This window comes from Mustela erminea, chromosome 2, assembly GCF_009829155.1.
Source record: "Mustela erminea isolate mMusErm1 chromosome 2, mMusErm1.Pri, whole genome shotgun sequence".
Taxonomy (NCBI): Eukaryota; Metazoa; Chordata; class Mammalia; order Carnivora; family Mustelidae; genus Mustela; species Mustela erminea.
The window spans coordinates 77,837,134-77,857,030 of NC_045615.1; the positions used below are offsets into that span (position 1 = coordinate 77,837,134).

Here is a 19,897-nt window from a genome sequence, read left to right on the forward strand (position 1 = left end):
AGAGGTGCCATATGGTGAGTTTTCAATTTTATTACTTCTTCTACATTTATTACTGTATGGAAGAGATTTTTCTTCCTTGCACATTTATCTACCTATTTATATTAGAATAAATATGAACTCATTCAATGAATTATAAGTTGTTCATATCATTATTTATTTTGACATATAAATTGTTCCCGTTTTGGCTAGGGGGAGACCCAGTGCAAATTTCTGTGGTGAGCAGTAAGGTTACCTGAACAGTGTTTATGATTCTGGCAGCACTATAAAGAGCGCTTTAGAAATGTGAGATAGGAGGTAGAGAAAAGAGAAGTGAGAGTTTTGGGTATGGGAAGGATAAAATGGATCTTAAAGTCCCTGGGGAGGAAGAATCACTAGGATTGAGAAATTGGGTGTAGAGTTAAAGGAACAGAGGTTTGGGGGGGCACCTGGGTGTCTCAATTGGTTAAGTGGCTGCCTTTGGCTCAGGTCATGATTCCAGGGTCCTGGGACTGAGCCCCGCATCGGGCCCCTGCTCAGCGGAGAGCCTGTTTCCCTCTCTCCCTCTGCCTGCCACTCTGCTTACTGTGCTTTCTATCTCTCCGTCAAATGAATAAATAAAATCTTAAAAAGGGGAGGAGATGATCCCAGGGTCCTGGGATCAAGCCCCGCATCATGCTCCCTGCTCGGCCAGGAGCCTGCTTCCTCCTCTCTCCCTACCTACTTGTGATCTCTGTCTGTCAGATAAATAAAAATGAAATCTTTATAAAAAGTGGGGGGGACAGAGGTTTGGGTCTGGGTAACTAAGAAGATATTGGTACTTCAGGCAGAAGCAGAGATGAGGTTGCAAATGAAGATAAGTTTAGGTTTAGACTCTCTGAGCTCAAGTTTCCAAGAAAATATCCAAGAAAAAGAAATAGAAAATTTTCTGCCATTTTTTTGTCCCCAACTAAGAGTTCTGCATCCTGGGACAATTATATTCTACTACAATAGGCCAGGAAGGAAAGAAAGAGTGAAAGGATGGAATTTCCCGACACTCCTTCTTCCTCCCCTTTCCCCTAGCAGCATTCAGATCAGGTGTTAACGGAGACACTTCTTCTCTGAGGTAGGAGAATGTGTGGTGACTGAGTGGTCTGTGTTCTTATTGCTAGTAGGGTGATGGAGTGGCCTGAAAACCATGCACTCTGGAATTTGTTGTCTATTTTCACTCAGTAAAGCATTTTTTTTTTTCTTAAGAAAAAAATAGAGACATAGAGTTCAGGAAAGAAACAATTGTAAAGGAATAGACTGGGGAATTGTCAAAGACTGAGGCTTTACAAATAAATGAGCTCATTTAGCAGGAGTGCAAAACCAAAATAGACGTGGACCAGTTTTAGGGTATGCTTATAATTAAAATGTCAGTGGTAGACCAAGGAAAAGACCCTACAGAAAGTGAGAATATCAAAGACGGCTTTTTGATCCATCATCAAAACCTAGATAAAAGACATTTCAAAAAAGAAGCAGTAGTAAATGGAGTCAAATTCTGAGACTGAATAATATGAAAGATGAGATGAGGCCATAAACTTGACAGTTAGGAAGTGAGTGTCATCTTTAAGAGAATGATCTTAAGAGATCAGTGTGGATAGTATCAGGCTCTCTCAGAGAGCCTGCTTTTCCCTCTGCCCCTCCCTCCTACTCATGCACTCTCTCAATCTCTCTCAGTCTCTCTCTCACTCTCAATTAAATTAAAAAAAAAATCTTTAAAAAAAAGAAGAGATCAGTGTGGATAGGAACCAATATATAGGGAGTAAGATAAGGTAAGAAAGGGACAACAGCGAATATAGTCTGCACTTAGAACATCTGCAAGTATTAAGGAAGATAGCAAGTACTTTGGATGAAGCAGGAGCAAGAGGATTTTCTTAGGATGGAGGACCTGACAATTGCTTTGCTCTAAGGTACATTAAAGAGGGTAAGATCAAGAATGTAAGAGGTCATCTTTGGAAAGCAGAATACTGGAACCTGGAATATAGAAGAGAGTAATGGATATAATTCTAGAGAAGTCTTGAAGTGAAGAGGAGGCTGATGTCAAGCTAAATAGCCTGATTCAGTCTGTGTAGTCAGAGTAAAGGGAAGAGAAGGATTCAGAGATTTTTTGAGGAGTGGAAATGATTTTAGACAATGGCCATAAGGAATAAAATGTGCCCAAGGATAACATAGAAGCATTGTTGCAGATGGGAGAATCGAATTGTGCATATTCCATGTTAATGATGATTGAACATGTTAACACCTCAAGTCCTTTACAGATCAGAATAAACAAATGGATGGGTATGTTATGAGTGTGTTAGGCTTTTCAGAAAACAGATGTTGAGTCAGGATTAGATATGCAAGAAGCTTATTTGGAGGAAATGCCTGTGAAAGGTAGAAGGGAGGGAGTTGCAGAAGGTGGGGAGAGCCTTCAGATTGTGCAGGTCTGATCTCGGTGAAGTAGAGGGAGGAGAAGGGATTAGCTAGGAAGAGTCTCAAACTTCGGTGCATTTCTCAGAAGTTTTTCCCAAGCCAAGGGGAAATCCTCAAGCAAAGTCCCCTGTTAAAGGAGTTTCCCATCTTGCAAGAATGGGCTGGCTTCAGTATGCCATGGTCAGTCCCTGACTGGGAGCAGCCTGAAAGCAGGGAGTGGGCCTTGGGGTTGATCCAGGGAGAAGGCACCTCAATTTTTCTCTGCAACAGGGGATTTGAGGTTGACATACTGATGGCTGCCACAGTGAACACGTGATGAATATATATTTTTCAAGATCAATTCTCTGAGGGAGAAAGAATCACCTGAAAGAGTCCCCAGCAAAAGCTCCAAAGATGGGCCAAGATCGAAACCTTAGCCTGAGAGGACCTGTCAATCTGTTGTGACATAGGGCTGGAAATTGAACCTAAGTGGATGGATTTAGGAGGCTGTGGAAGGTTTGAACTGCCAGAGCCAAAGTGAGAGGAGTAGAACCTAGATAAAAGTTAGGCAGAGCACCTGATAGCCACTCTGAGGACCTTGCATCACCAAATTTGAATAGATAGGTGAGAAGTCAGGATAGAGGGAAGCCATACAAAAAAACAAAACAAAACAAAAAAACAAAAACAAAAACAAAAAAAACTGTCCAAAGAGTTGTAGTGATTTAACAGTAGTAAGGGTGGTATTAAGGAAGAAACCAGAGGTGCCTGGGTGGCTCAGTCATTAAGCATCTGCCTTCAGCTCATTTCATGGTTCCAGGGTCCTGGGATCAAGTTATGCACACACTCCTTGCTTGGTGAACCTGCTTCTCCCTCTCCCTCTGCCTGCTGCTCCCCCCACTAGTGCTCTGTCTCTGTCAAATAAGTAAATAAAATCTTAAAAAAAAAAAAGAAGAAGAAGAAGAAGAAGAAACCATTGGGGATATAAACACTTGGGAGAAGAAACAAAGATCTCATTTTTAATGCTTCCCTGATCAAACTTTGGATGGCTTTGTGCTCTCTATTAATGAGAGAAACTGTTTTCTAATAGGTGAATTTAAAAAAAGATTAGGACCAGCTCAGAATGGGTAAATTGAATTTTTAATAACCTTAAATAGCATAAGTATAGGAATCTTGGCAGAAAGTTAAAGACTAGCAAGTGCTATGTAGAAAAACCAGTGTGGGTGGGTGGGGATAATCTAGGATGTTGGTCATAGCCAATATCCATCCAACCCTTTTGTTGTTCTGTATAGCCCCTGCTCATCCTTAGCCTAGGACTGGTGTAAAAAAAAAAAAAATTCTCATGTGCTCCTGAAGAATTCTGACCCAGATATATATATATATACTGGTGCCTAGAACATTGCCTGGAACATAGTAAGCATGCTCTAAGTATTTGTTGAATGAATGAAGGCAAGTTTACTGCAATTTTATATGGGACATCAAAGGTCATTCTGGAGGACAAACCAGAAAACCAGGAAGTCAGAACTTTTTTCTCCTGGATATCCCAGCCCAGGTAAAGAAAGTCATCAGTTCATTTTCATTATTTCATCACCTCTAGTATGTGTCTTTCTTACCTCCAAGTATCCTGTTGCTTCTATTATAGATAATACTTAATAAATGTCTCTACTTCAAAAGTTGCTATATTAGTCTGGGTCCTCCAGAGAAATAGGATCAATAGGAGGTGAGTAAATAGGGAGGTAGGTAGAGAGAGAAAGAGAGAGTGAGAAAGAGAGAGATAGATAAAATGGATTTATTTTAAGGAATTGGCTCACATGATTATGGAGACTGAGAAATCAAAGATCTGTAGTCAACAAACTGGAGACCAAAAAGAGCTTATGGTATAAGTTCTAGTCCAAGTCCAAAAGCAAAAGAAGATGGATCTCCCAGCTTGAAGAGAGGAAGAAAGAAAGAATTCTTTCTTTTTCAGCATTTTATTCTGTTCTGGCCTTCTACAGATTGGATGAGGCCTGTCCACATTGGAGAGGGCAATCTACTTTACCAGGTCTACTGATTCAAATGTGAATCTCATTCAGAAACACCCTCACTTACACACAGAAATAAAGTTTAACCAAGTATCTGAGCATTCCACAGCACATTCAAGCTGACATAAAATTAACCATCATGGTTGCTAATAGAGGTAGAGATGAACCATGAGAGACTGTGGACTCTGAAAAACAATCTGAGGGTTTTGGAGGGTTGGGGGGTGGGAGGTTGGGTGAGCCTGGTGGTGGGTATTATGGAGGGCACGTATTGCATGGAACACTGGGTGTGTTGCATAAACAATGAATTCTGGAACACTGAAAAGAAGTTTAAAAAATAAATAAATTTTTTTTTAAAAAAGAAAGAAAATCTAAAAACAAAATTCTGTGAATAATTATTTAAATAAGTGGCTCCTCCTTAGACTATTCCAACGAAGTTAGCGTCCCCTGGGGTGGATTCAACGCAGATGGAAATAAAAACTAGACTTGGCTAATTCCCAAGTTTTTAGAATCACAAGTGTGCCTAAATGAGGCCATTAATAAAGGCAAGATGTGAAAAAAGAGAGCACTTTCCGTTTTAATACTAACTGTCCTTAATGTATGTAAAAGACATAAAGACATAAAGAGTTCAGGGATGGGCAGCAATCTCCTGGGTCAGGAGAACAATCTCAGTTCTGATTATGTGTCATCATCCTTCACGGTATGAGGGCAGAGCCAAGAAACCTCCATTTTTAGCTAAAAGGTTATGTCATTTTAGAATAAATTCAATTATTTTTCTAACTCAGTGTCAAACTTTTAAACTTAACTGCTCTGAAATCAGTTCTCTTTTGCAATGTTTATGTGTTCAACAGCTTTTGAGTAATAGACAAGTAGAAACTATAGCTTGTCCACACCCTATGGGGGAGTCAGGTTCAAAGAAACTCAATTTTTGGGTTTGTGTGTGTATGTGTTTGTTTTTAAGTAAGTTCTATGCCCAAAATGGGGCTTAAACTCATGACCCCAAGATCAAGAGTTTCATGCTCCATGAACTGAGCCAGCCCCGAAGTAGCTCAGTTTTAATAATCCTTCCTCTGATCATTTCCCAGCTTTCCAATTTTTATGTCTTTAAGAAGTAGCACAAAACTCATTGAAAAACTATTCATTTGGAAAATATTTAAGCTTCACTTAGAAGGTTTTGTTTTCAAGTTTTTAAGTGGTCAGTTACAAGATTTTTAAGGAGGAGACAGTCATACCATTTTTGGTTATAAAGATGATATAACAATGACAACACTTCTTCATATGTTTTCAAAATTCTCACTTGAAAAGAATCATTTTCTCATTCAGTTTTTTCAAACATCACCTTTTCTTTGCAAGACGGATAAAAAAAATTTTAAGTAAATGGTAGTCAGGTATGATTAGATGTAATTATTTAACCTCTTAAAGTGGCCCAAGAAAGCTTGTGCTATGAATAAAAGATTTATCTGTGCCATTTTCCTTTCATTTAGTTGTATTAGTGTATTGTTTCTACCTTTGCTCTGAGATTTTCTTACAGGAATATTCTTGAGGACACCTGTCTGTTTTATGAAGACAAGTTAAAGCTAGATGATACAATCTATAAAGCCATTTCATTTGTGCACACACAAACTGAACTTTGCACATGCTGAAAGCATGTGAACACAAAGTTAACATGACTTCCTACCAACCCCCTAATAATCCTACCCTCTCCTCAGGATCCATCCTGTACCAGACCTGACATGTGACTATCTGACAGGCAGACAAAATCAGAGTGTTAGAGCCAATCTCCATATTTAATAGTAGCGTCACTTACTGCTTTCACCCTCCTCCCCCCGGAATCCATCTTCATCCTGAAGTCATTTGATCTCTCCCGCTGACATTCCTTGATTCTATGAGTCTGTCCTGGATGAGAACTGCCTACACTGGTTGACAGAGCTGTTACTGAGTGACGTGCACAGGTCTGAGTCCTCACTTGCCCCCGTGTCTCACTCCATTTTTGCCAGAATGCAACAAGGGCTTCAAAAGATGGAACTGAAAATGGATATTCCTGAGAATTAGAAACAAATCACAGCAGGGAACTAACAACATAAAAATACTTCAAACTGTGAGGAATTGAAGCAACAGTTCCTGTTGTGATGTACACAATGGACACAGCATGTGAACGGCTATTAAAAACTGGAAGAAAAAAGGATGTCTTTGAGAAACAACTTTTAAAAACCACAGAGAACACAAACGTCTCATGAGCAGAGCGCTTAACTGCCACAGAAAAACCTCTGGGGCTGAAATAGTGAACCCATGGAAGAAGTTTAAAGTTTGAATCCCGAAGTAAGTTTTGCCACAACTTGCCCCATCTCCTGGTGCTCACAAATCCCTCTCAGTGCAACCAAAAGTCCTCCTGCTTCTATCAGTCTCCAAGAACTACTCGGCCAAGGTTACCAAGTCCACCTCAAAATCACTTGAGTACGTAAAACTGGATGAGGAAGATGAGTAATCCTAATTCAGTCCCCAATCTAAAAATAAGGCATTTATTTCTAGACTAACGTTTTAAGTTCAGAGTAATTTGTGACTTGGTATGTCTATGGGTGATTAACAAATCATATTATATCATCATTATATTACTTTTCAAGTGTAGAGCCACTAAGGCAAGATTACTCTGAATTGAACAAAGAATGAAAATAAAAAGTGTAAGCCTATAAGTAGCACTTAATCTTATGTATGCTCAAAAGAGATTATTTTACATAAGGATCAGATTCCTCTGGGGGGAAATTTTTTTTAAAGTCATATTTAACAAATTCAATAGTGACCCAGAACTCCCTTTTGATATTGAAGGAATAACTTCTAATTGAGTAACTAATGAGTAATTTATTACACTCAATCTGTTTTATTATCATAATGTCTAGATTGTAAAGTCCTAGAGGGCAATGACTACACATTTTGTTCACTGACTTAAAGACCTTCTCCAGCTGGTAACATATTAAATAATCAGAAAATTTTTGTATCATTTGGGATGCTTTCAGCTGGAATTAATGGGAAACTCATTTCAACCTGCTCAAGCCTTAGAGATATGTATTATCTTATACAACCAATAGTCCAGAGTTAAGGGAAGTTATCAAGTGGTTCAATCATTGGGTTCTTGGGTGGCTCAGTCATCTGGGTGTCTCTGTCCCTCCCCTGCTCATGCTCTCTCTCTTTCTCTAGAATAAATAAATATTTTTAAAAAGTGGCTCAATCACATTATCAAAGACCCAAAATCTTTCCATTATACTATCCTCAGAATATCAGCTTTTGCTTAGAAGCCAGCTCCCCTCAAGTTTGTAAGATGGCTACCATGTCCCAGGAATCATGAGTAGATATGTCAAACTCTGCTGGATAATGTGGCCATCTCTTCCCATGCATCTCTTTCTAAGAGGAGGAAACATTTCCCAGGAGCCCCCTACATTCCTTTCTTTAGGAACTGGGTCATATGACTACTGTTAAACCAATCACTGGCAAGACAAATATAACCCAATGATTAATTTAGAACTAATCATAATTTAAGACTTTGGCTCATGCTGGAAAGATGGACAACTATATCAGTTAATAATAGGTTTGGTTGTAGGGAGATCCCAAATAACTGAGACTTAAATAAGAAAGGAAATCACTCCCATAAAAACTGAAAGGTGGGGGCGCCTGGGTGGCTCAGTGGTTTAAGCCGCTGCCTTCGGCTCAGGTCATGATCTCAGGGTCCTGGGATCGGGTCCCGCATCGGGCTCTCTGCTCGGCAGAGAGCCTGCTTCCCTCTCTCTCTCTCTGCCTGCCTCTCCATCTACTTGTGATTTCTCTCTGTCAAATAAATAAATAAAATCTTTAAAAAAAAAAAAAACTGAAAGGTGAGCAATCCTAGACTAGGTACAAAATATTTATTCCCACTCTGTGTCGTAAAACAAAAAACATTTGGCAATGATTCTGAGGGTCATCTGATTTGTTCTGCAGTCTCAGCTGGACTTTAGGATCTCCTGTTAGTGGGTATGCAGCCACAGGTAGGATTTGTTGTTGGCAGGATGATTTCCCATATATCTGGGACCTCAGCTGTGCCAATTAGGCTGCCTCAGATCTGTTTCACATTGTCTCTCAGCCTGAAGTAAAGTAGTCCAGGACTGTTCCCATGCACAGGCAAGAGCAATCAGAAATATGTATATCTTCCTAGAATAGCATAAGCTCCCCAGAATGTAATGGTTTAAAACAGCCATTTCTTTAGTTTAAGAGCCTGCAAACAGCACTTCAGGCTGGTTTCACCTGGGCTCCTTCATCTGTTTACATGCAGCTGTGTGATGGCTAGGTCACTCTGCTTCTGGAGTTTGGAAGGCTATTGGCTAGACCCCCTCAGCTTTCCTCCTCGTAGTCTCCCTTCTCCAGCAGGCTAGCCTGAGTTTGTGCTCATGGTGGAAGCAGGGGTCCAAGGGAGAAAGTAGAAGCATGCAAGGGTGTTTGAGATTCAGGCATGAAACTGGCACGGAGTCACTTCTGCATTCTATTGACCAGAGCTACTCAGAAGGCCAGCCCAGATATAAGGTATGTGGAAAATATACTCCACTTCTTTTTTTTTTAATTTAATTTTACTTCAAATTCCAGTATAGTTAACATACAGTGTTATATTAGTTTCAGATGCACAGTAGTGACTCAACAATTTTATACATTACCCAGTGCTCATCACAAGTGCACTCCTAATCCCCATCGCCTATTGTACCCATCTCCCCACCCACCTCCCTTCTGGTAAACATCTGTTTCTTCTCTGTATTTAAGAGTCTGTTTCTTGGTTTATCTCTCTATTTTCCCTTGGTCTTTTGTTTGTTTGTTTCTTAAATTCCACATGAGAAAATCACAAGGTATTTGTCTTCCTCTGGCTGGCTGATTTCATTTAGAATTAGATATACTCTCTAGCTCTATCCATGTCATTGCAAATGGCAACATTTCATTCTTTTTAATGGCTGAGTAATATTCTATTACATATATATTATCATAATATGTAATAATTATATATTATTATATAAGGATTATGTAATCTTTATCCACACATCTCTCGATGGATACTTGGGATGCTTCTATAATTTGGCTATTGTAGATAATGTTGCTAGAAACAAAGGGATGCACATATCCCTTTGAATTCATGTTTTTGTATTCTTTGGGTAAATACCCAGTAGTGCAATTATTGGATCATATGGTAATTCTATTTCTAACTCTTTGAGGAACCTCCATACTGTTTCCCCCACTGGCTGCACCAATTTGCATTCCCATCAACCATGTAACAGGGTTCCCCTTTCTCTACATTCTCATCAGCACTTACTGTTTCTTGTGTTGCTGATTTTACCCATTCCAACATGTGTGAGTTTCTATCATTTTAGGGTTTTTTTTATGTTTTATTTACTTATTTTACAGAGAGAGGGAGAGCAGCAGGCAGAGGGAGAGGAAGAAGCAGGCTCTCTGCTGAACAGAGAGCCCAACATGGGGCTCCACCTGAGGAACCCAAGTTCCTGACCTGACCAAAGGCAGACACTTAATGACAGGTCCACCCAAGGCGCCTTCTTCTGCCCATTTTTAATTGGATTATTTATTTGGGGGGGAGTTGAGTTTTATAAGTTATTTATATATTTTGGATACTAACCCTTTGTTGGATATGTCATTTGTAATTATCTTCTCCCATTCCATCAGTGGCTTTTTAGTTTTGTTGATTGTTTCCTTCACTGCGCAGAAGCTTTTTATTTTGATGTCCCAATAGCTTATTTTTGCTTTTATTTCCCTTGTCTCAAGAGGCAGATCTAGAAAAATGTTGCTATGGCCAATGTTAGATAAATTACTGCTTGTGTTCTGTTCTAGGATTTTTATGGTTTTAGGTCTCACACTTAGGTCTTTAATCCATTTTAAATTTGTTTTTGTGTATGGTGAAAGAAAATGGCTCAGTTCCATTTTTTGCATGTTGCTGTCCAGTTTTCCCAGCACCATTTGTTGAAGAGACATTTTCCCATTAGATACTCTTTCCCGCTTTGTCAAAGAGTGACTGACCATATAAATGTGGGTTTATTTCTGGTTTTCCTATTTCTGTTCTATTGATCTATGTGTCAGTTTTTGTGCTAGTACCATACTGTTTTGATTACTATAGCTTTGTAATATAACATGAAGCCTGAAATTGTGGTGCCTTGAGGTTTTTCTTTTTCAAGATTGCTTTGGTTATTCGAGATCTTTTGTGGTTCCATAAAATTTTAGGATTTTTTTTTTGTTCTAGTTCTGTGAAAAATGCTATTGGTATTTTGATAGGAATTGTATTAATCTGTAGGTAGCTTTAGGAAAATAGACATTTTAACAATATTTGTTTTTCTAATCTGTGAACATGGAATTCTTTGCATTTCTTTGAGTCATCTTCAATTTCTTTCATCAGTATTTTATAGTTTTCAGAGTATAGGTCTTTCATTTCTTTGGTTAGATTTATTACTAGGTATCTTACTCTGTTCAGTACAATTGTAAAAGGGATTGTTTTCTTTTTTCAAATATTTATTTATTTTTATTTTTTTATAAACATATAATGTATTTTTATCCCCAGGGGTACAGGTCTGCGAATCGCCAGGTTTACACACTTCACAGCACTCTCCATAGCATATACCCTCCCCAATGTCCATAACCCCACTCTCCTCTCCCAACTCCCCTCCCCCCAGCAACCCTCAGTTTGTTTTGTGAGATTAAGAGTCACTTATGGTTTATCTCCCTCCCGATCCCATCTTGTTTCATTTATTCTTCTCCTACCCCCCTACCCCCCACATTGCATCTCCACTTCCTCATATCCGGGAGATCATATGATAGTTGTCCTTCTCCGACTGACTTATTTCACTAAGCATGATACCCTCTAGTTTCATCCTCGTCATGGCAAATGGCAGGATTTCATTTCTTTTGATGGCTGCATAGTATTCCATTGTGTATATGTACCACATCTTCTTGATCCATTCATCTGTTGTTGGACATCTAGGTTTTTTCCATAGTTTGGCTATTGTAGACATTGCTGCTATAAACATTCGGGTGCATGTGCCCTAAAAGGGATTGTTTTCTTAATTTCTCTTTCTGATGCTTCATTATTAGTGTGTAGAAATGCAGCAGATTTCTGCACATTGGTTTTGTATCCTGTGATTTTACTGAATTCATTCACCAGTTCTAGTAGTTTTTTGGTGGAGTCTTTCAGGTTTTCTATGTCACCTGCAAATAGTGAAAGTTTTACTTCTTTCTTACCAATTTGGATGCCTATTATTTCTTTCTTGTCTGATTGCTGCAGCTATGACTTCCAGTACTCTTTTGAATAAAAGTGGTGAGAGTGGACATCCTTGTCCTCTTCCTGACCTTAGGGGAAAAGCTTTCAGTTTTCCTCATTGAATATGATGTTCATGTGGGTTTTTCATATATGGCTTTATTATGTTGAGTCATGTTCCATTTAAGCCTACTTTGTTGAGGGTTTTTGTCATGAATTGATGTTGTACTTTGTCAAATGATTTGCATCTATCAAGATTATCATACAGTTTTTTTCCTCTTATTGATGCGATATTATGTGTCATGTTGATTTACCTACAAATATTGAACCACCCTTGCATCCTGGGAATAAGTCCCACTTGATTGTGGTAAATGATTTTTTTAACATATAGTTGGATTCTGCTTGCTAGTATTTTGTTGAAGATTTTTACATCTATGTTCATCAGAGATATTGGCCTATAGTTCTCGTTTTCACTGGTGTCTTTATCTGGTTTTGCTATCAGGGTAATGCTGACCTCATAGAATGAATTTGGAGGCTTTCCTTCTATTTTTTTAAATAATTTAGTAGAATGGGTATTAACTCTTCTTTAAATGATTGGTAGAATTTGCCTGTGCAGCCATCTGGTTCTGGACTTTTGTTTGTTGGAAGCTTTTTAATTACCAATTCAATATCCTTGTTGGTAATTGGCTTGTTCAAATTTCCCATTTCTTCCTGCCTCAGTTTGGGAAGTTATATGTGTCTAGGAATTTATCCATTTCTTCTAGGTTGTCTAATTTGTTGGCATATAATTTTCATAACATTTTCTTACAATTGCTTATATTTTTGTGGTGTTGGTTATTCTCTTTCATTGGTGATTTTGTTTATTTGAGTCTTCTCTCTCTCTCTCTATTATAAGTCTGGTTAGAGGTTTATCAATTTTGCCAATCTTTTCTTTTTCTTTTATTTGTTCATTTTTTTTAAACAGGGGACTTACATTCACTACCCAGAAATCAAGACCTGCGCTGAGATCAACAGTCGGATGTTTAACTGACTGAGCCACCAGGTGCCCCCAATTTTGTTATCTTTTCAAAGAACCAGCATCTGTGTCATTGGCATGGTCTCTTGTTTTTGTTTTGTTTTATTTTCTTCATATATCATCAATTTCTGTTCTAATCTTTACTATTTCCTTTCTTCTGCTGGTTTTACATTTTGTTTGCTGGGGTTTTTTTAACTCCTTTAGGTACTACACTGAACTTATTGATGAGTATAGCTTCAGTCACATTGCAAGCTAATGGATTCAAGGAGTAGAATAGTAGGGTTCACTTTTGCAGACCAATCTACCCAGCAGTGGTTCTGTTCCTTTCAGCTGACCAGGATGCTATTTTCAGGGTATGATCCTTGTCCTCCTGGTCCAAGATGTCCACCACCACATCTACATTCCAGGCTGCAGACTGAAAAAAGAAATAGAGAAGTTGAGGTGAACAGCATGCCAGCTGTCCTTTAAGGAACATTCTTGGAAGATTCTAAGTAACTCTTTGTTTATATCCAGTTGGCCAGAACCTAGTCACATGGCCACACAGGGGAGTCTGGGAAATGCAGTCTTTATTCTGGGTGGCCAAGGGCACTGATGAATTCTATCCATTTGGAAGGAGGAAGTAAACATTATTGTAGGATAACTGTTAATCAGCCACAACACCCAAAATATATCAATCAAAGAAGAAGTTGTTATATAGATAGATAGATAGCCCAACCAAACGTATCTGATACAGTATTTCATGTTTGCAATATATAAAAATCATTTCAGGGGCCACCTGGGTGGCTCAATTGGTTAAGCAACTGCCTTCGGCTCAGGTCATGATCCCAGAGTCCCAGAATCGAGTCTCACATCGGGCTCCCAGCTCCATGGGGAGTCTGCTTCTCCCTCTGACCTTCTCCCCTCTCATGCTCTCTCTCTCTCTCTCTCTCAAATAAATAAGTAAAATCTTTTAAAAAATCATTTCAATCCAGTTTTTATTTTAACAAACTACCACTATGATTAGGAAAAAAAAAATCCACATTAATTTTATGACTTTATTTTCCTTTTTCTCCAGAAGTGGGAGCTGCCGTGCACTAACACAGTAAAGATTCTCTTTCTATTCTGATGCCAGTTTAGTTTGCACCTGGATTGCAGAATGTCCCAGATATCACTTGTATCTTAGGAGAAGAGTTTTGTTACATTATTTCTACACCAGTGTGATAGAAATCTTGTCAAGAATCCTGCCTTCAGAATATCTTCTTGCACTCAATTATTCTTCACAGGCTTTTGAACCACAATATCTTTGTGGTGATTGAGAGAAGTTCTAAAATTAGAAACATACTTAAAATTTTCATTGCATCAGAAATGAACTCCAGTTAACTTAAACAGTAAAAATAAATTATTGAAACAGGTAAGAGATGCTAATAGTGTCATGAGAAAGCTGAACAACAGGATCGGACTGGTCCTAAACATGGTAAGACAAGGCCAAGATCAGCTTCATTCATGGCCACTTGGGACTTCACCTCTGACACCACTGCCTCTCAGTACCTTCCACCAGACACTGGCTTCTAGACTCCACAACAGCCACCCGGAACTCTTTTACTGACCCTCAACCTTCAGGTCAATTCTTTGTGATCCAGAGTTCTAGACAGAAGCATCCAATTAGACACTTTCAAGTCAGCTGTCCAGGCTCTGGCTGCCAGGACAATGAAGAGAGAAATATCTACCCCTCCTTTGGGTAGATTTTTTATAAAAAGAAATTATAAACATTCTCCACTTTTTTATTAAATAATTTTTTTTATAAAAAAAGTTTTTATAAAAAGAAATTAGGCAGTTTCTCACCTGCCATTGGATTCCTCCTAAATAGGAATGATTTTAGGAAGCTGGTCAACCAAAACAACAAAACTACAGAGGCCATGGGTGGGTCCTACAGAGGAATAGGGTCACTTCACTCAGGTAAACAGGACATTAAGATGAAGGGGTTAGAGAATCAGTGAGTTTACATGGGGTAGGGAAAATGAAATTTATGTGTATTGGAATATATTCTCCTTATCAGAATTCCAGGAGGGAATACATGATTTAGTTCAAATAATTTAATTTTTAAAATTTTTAATATTGGAAACAAACATTCAGTTAAATGAACAATGTGAACATAACATAAAATCTCATGAAATATAGCATCTGGAAACCCTGTATTTGGAAATATTATCTATATTAAGGAGAAGTGAGAGAAACTTTAGATTGAATTAATTTAAAAATTTAATTAAAAAAATTAAATCTTGCCAATAGAAAAAAGTAACTATGAAATTAAAATGGCAATTTTCAGAAATGTGTGATCTCAAAAAGTATTCACTTGTTATACCTTTTTAAGGAAGACTCTATGGCATATACTATACTATACTATACTATACCAAAAAAGAAAATAAACCAAGCACGTGGAAAGCATAGGGATTAGAAAACAATGTATCCAGTATAGGAGAACACTGGGATGAATTCCCAGGATAAGGATAAAAGAAGATCCCAGGATAAAGCCATGCAGCAGACCTAGACAGCCATCAGCTCATGGAGGATAGGGTAGGAGGATGGAGGATTCCAGGAGTGAGGACTCCAAAGAGTGGAGAATGTTTATACATATGGATATATGTATAGAGATTTGGGGGGATAAATTGGTGATAGACACATAAAAAAGCAAGTGGAAATTAAGTTAATTATTAACCAGGTAACATAAAGTTATATAAGGTGGCTGGGTGGCTCAGTCGGTTAAGCATCAGCATTCAGCTCAGGTCATGATCTCAGAGTCCTGGGATCAAGTCCCACATCAGACTCCCCACTCAGTGGGGAGTCTGCTTCTTGCTCTCTCTCTGCCTCTCCCCCCTCATACTCCCCTCTCTCTTGCTCTCTCAAATAAATAAATAAGTAAATTAAAATCTTTAGAAAAGATATAAAATTATAAAAGAAAGGTAATCATAGTCTACCATATAGTTCAATTGCAAATATCATGGTTAAAATAATTTTAACACTGGGGGCACCTCGGTGTCTCACTGGGTTAAAGCCTCTGCCTTCAGTTCAGGTCATGATCTCGGGGTCCTGGGATGGAGCCCCGTGTCGGGCTCTCTGCTCAGCAGGGAGCCCTGCCTCCCCATCTCTCTCTGCCTACTTGTGATCTCTGTCAAATAAATAAATAAAATCTTTAAAAAAATAATGTTAACACTGAATATTGATCTAGTAAGAAACAGTGATAAAACTAGATCCTTGGATTTGCTTCAAAATAGTATGAGATTGTGGGGGAAGTAGGTGGCGGATGGATGAAGCAGGACTAGCCACAGGTTAATGGTTGGTGGTGGGTCATGGGTACACCAGGGTTCATTTAGTAATATCCTTTTTGTGGATTGTTTGAAATTTTCCATAATAAAATGCTTTTTTAAATCATGTAACTATATTAGAAAGATAGTAGCGGGGGGGCATAGATATAAGAGAACTGATCCTCATTTCCGTAATCAGAAGCCCATAGACAGTATCTAAAACTAAAAACTCACATAGCAGCTGAATATGCATGTTATTTAGAAATATGGGCACAAACAACCAGATACTATAGCTAAGACACAAAATCAAGTACACTGAGGAGAAGGAATCAAGATTAAGGAGAGTGATGCTGCTATTTTCCATTTTTGGCCTTATAAAGAAACTTGACTTTTAAAGCCATGTGTCTGTAAATCTTTTAAACAGAATTAAATTATTGGAGTGCCTGGTCACTCAGTTGCTTAAGCATCTGACTTTGGCTCAGGTCACGATCTCAGGGTTCTGGGATCGAGCCCCACGTCTCAGCCCCTGCTCAGTGGAGAGTCTGCTTCTCTCTCTCCCTCTGACCCTCTCCCTGCTCACGCTTTCTCCCTCTCTCTCTAATAAAATCTTTAAAAAATCAAGTTATTAACATTCAAATAAAATAACTTTTTTTTAAAGATTTTATTTATTTATTTGAGAGAGAGACAGTGAGAGAGAGCATGAGTGAGGAGAAGGTCAGAGGGAGAAGCAGACTCCCCATGGAGCTGGGAGCATGATGCGGGACTCGATCCCGGGACTCCGGGATCATGACCTGAGCCTAAGGCAGTCGTCCAACCAACTGAGCCACCCAGGCGTCCCAAATAAAATAACTTTTTAAAAGAAAGAAAAAGAAAGCTGAGGAACTAGCCTGAAAAGGTTACACTTGCCATAAACCACTGGAAAATCTTCTCTGGACTGAATAACCAGGACTTCTGTAGGAGTAGAGTGCAAGGATGAAATCAGGCATGAGCTAGACTCCATCTGCAGGTGAGTTTCCCAGTGGCTACCCAAAGTGTCCCTTTAAGTTATCAACAAGAAAGGCAATTAAGTAATTACAAATATACCCTCAGTATGCCAATTACTTAATATCTCATACTGGTCAGCTACTTACAAGCTAAATTTCTAGCTCTGAGAAGATGAGAGCCTCTAAATACTCCTGAGGTCCTCTTGATGCTTTTTCTCCTGACCAGAAGGAGGTTCACAGCAAAGCTGTCATTCCTTCAACACATTTTTGGACTTTAGCCTATCATTTTCCCTGTGGCCTCCATTGACATATAATTTTGGTTTGAGGTGATATTAAATATATTTGATGGTTAATATGGCATACAACTTGATCAGTTAGCAGGGACTCCAGCCCAACTGCAGAAGTGGGGGCATCTAGGCTGCCTGACAAACCAGGTATTAATCATTTGGTCACTGGACTGCGGGGAGACCCTGAGGATTGCAGGAGGCTCAGGACTTTAGCTAGCTATTTACCAACTTTTTACGAACATTTTTCAACATATTTAACAATCCTTCATCACACGAGTACAAACCAACCAGTATCAGCTCTATCTCAGGATTCTTGGCACTTAGCAGTTGGGCCAAGATGGAAATGGCCTTATTTAGGGCAGGTCTGAATCACCGACAGTTCATAACTGCTTCAGACCACCACCATGGATTGTAGTACTTTTATCAGAGCATAGCCTGGGAGATAAGAGCAATGAATACTCTTTGTGTATCACAGATGTTCACTAGTCTGCAGAGTGCCATAGTATCCTTTTGGTTTTCACTAGTTTGCTGGTTTTCACCATTCTGCTTATCTCCTTAATGCCTACCTTCCACCTGTTACCAGAGGCATTTTTGGTTGTTCAGTGATGAATCCCCATTGTCTAGAATTGTTCCAGGCACGTAGGAGGCACTCAGTGAATGAATCACTTCTAGGTAACAGGAAAGGTATCTTGTGCAGAGAAAAGATGTGAAGGGAAATCTAGAGAGAGTTCCTGGAATTCTGATACTATTTGGAGGGAGGGCACTCCGTGTATGGAAATTGTAGCTGGATGATGGCACTCTGGGGTTCCAGTCTCTTCTCAAATGGCAAGACTGTGCAAATCCAAGAGAATCTTAGATACCCTGGTGTGTTAAGAAAAGGGCAGTGTGTGATTAATGCATTCTCTTCAGTCCGATCTGCCAAAACAGTAGGTTCATTTGGAAAGAGAAAGGACATTGCTCTGTTCTTAGATAAGTCTGACTACTTCCTCCCACTCCCAACTGCTTCCTGATCCTTATGCAATCCGAATGAGAACCTGTCCCATAGGACCCTAACATGTATTCTTATTCCATCCTCCTAAAAGACACCTATCTTTGGATGGATGACTTACTGATTCATGCATTGGTTTAATGACCTTATTCTGTTCTATGTCCATATCCAACTGTCTTACGTTCTAAATTCCAGGAAATCAGGGACTGAGTCTATGTAACTGTCACATCAGTCATGCAAAACACTAGATACAATTAGGCACTTCATAGATTAAAAAAAAATAATGATGGTGAGGGACCCCAAAATCTGAAGCATAAACTCATAATAATGATTGTTTTGCAAACTGGGATTCTTAATTTGGGATTCATCTACATGGATGGGAAAATACATTTTATTTTAGTATCTCTAACTGGAACTATTAATTTCTTTAGTTATTAATATAGACAACAAGCCAGAAAAGCATCAGCTGTGCATATGAATTTATCTCCAATAGAAATCACAGATATGAGTGTCTGGGTAGCTCAGTTGGTTAAGTGTCTGCCTTTGGTTCAGGTCATGATCCCAGGGTCCTGGGATCGAGTCCTCTATCAGGTTCTCTGCTTAGTGCAGAGTCTACTTCTCCCTCTCCCTCTACTTCCTCTCCAGTGCTCATGCTCTCTCCCTCTCACTCTCTCTCTCAAATAAATAAGTAAAATCTTAAAGAAGTCACAGGTACTTTTATATTTTATTATAGTTGCTGTAGATAACTCAAAATAATGCTTACCCATCACTACTTCAAAATTACAATAGAAAAAAAACCAAAATATTCCAAGAACTGACTATGTACTTTGTGGTAAGGCTATGTGAAAACAAGGACTTTCAAATATCTCTGGTGCTTGATCAAGCAGCCCCAATTCAAGGAATTTACCCCAAAGTTGTACCTTTATAAATATGAAAAACACAAAGAATTCTCCTTTGTAGCATTATTTGTAATAGCAAAATGTTGGAAGCAAAAAAAAAAAAAAGCTTATCCATAGGATATCAGTTAGGACACTCCAGTACATGCACACGGTAGAGTTCTGAGCAGCTTTTTTTTTTTTAAAGGAAGATTTCCTTATACTGATATGGAATGATTTATAGGATATTTTGTTAAATGAAAAGCAAGGGGAAAATAATATAAATAAACTGCTAATTTCTAAGTAAGAAGGAAGGGGAAATAAGAGTGTGTTTGTGTGTATGTGGATGAGCGAGCACACACACATTTGCTTGTTTTTGCAAAAAAATGCAGGCAAAAAATAGCAGGAACTAGAAAAATGTTTTCCTATGGAATGGAAGAGATTGAGATAGGAATGAGACTTCCTTGCATATAGCTTGTCACATAACTTTGACACTTATGCTATTTAAATATTTTTCAATAATTCCAAGCATAAAATTAAAACAATGGGATAGATATTGAAATCTGCTACCCAGATCCTCTGTTAAGGGTTGCCCTGCACTGAGAAATGCAGACAGCAGCCAGACTGCCACGGTCAGCTCCCTGAGGGCTTGCCTCAGCTGCAGATGAACCGCCTCAGGCAAAGTCACACCCTTCCTGGGCCAACCACATCCTGTGACTGAGCAAAGCAGGGGCAGAAAGGTGCAATGCTGGATAATATTCCAGAACTCCTGCCAGGTTGGCTGAAGCGTTGTTTGGCCTA

At 38.8% G+C, this 19,897-nt stretch overlaps 1 pseudogene; it reads left to right on the forward strand.

Moving 5' to 3' along the window:
- Window positions 1-4,810: 4,810 nt before the first annotated feature.
- LOC116584672 overlaps window positions 4,811-19,897 on the forward strand; it is a 32,049-nt pseudogene continuing 16,962 nt past the window's right edge.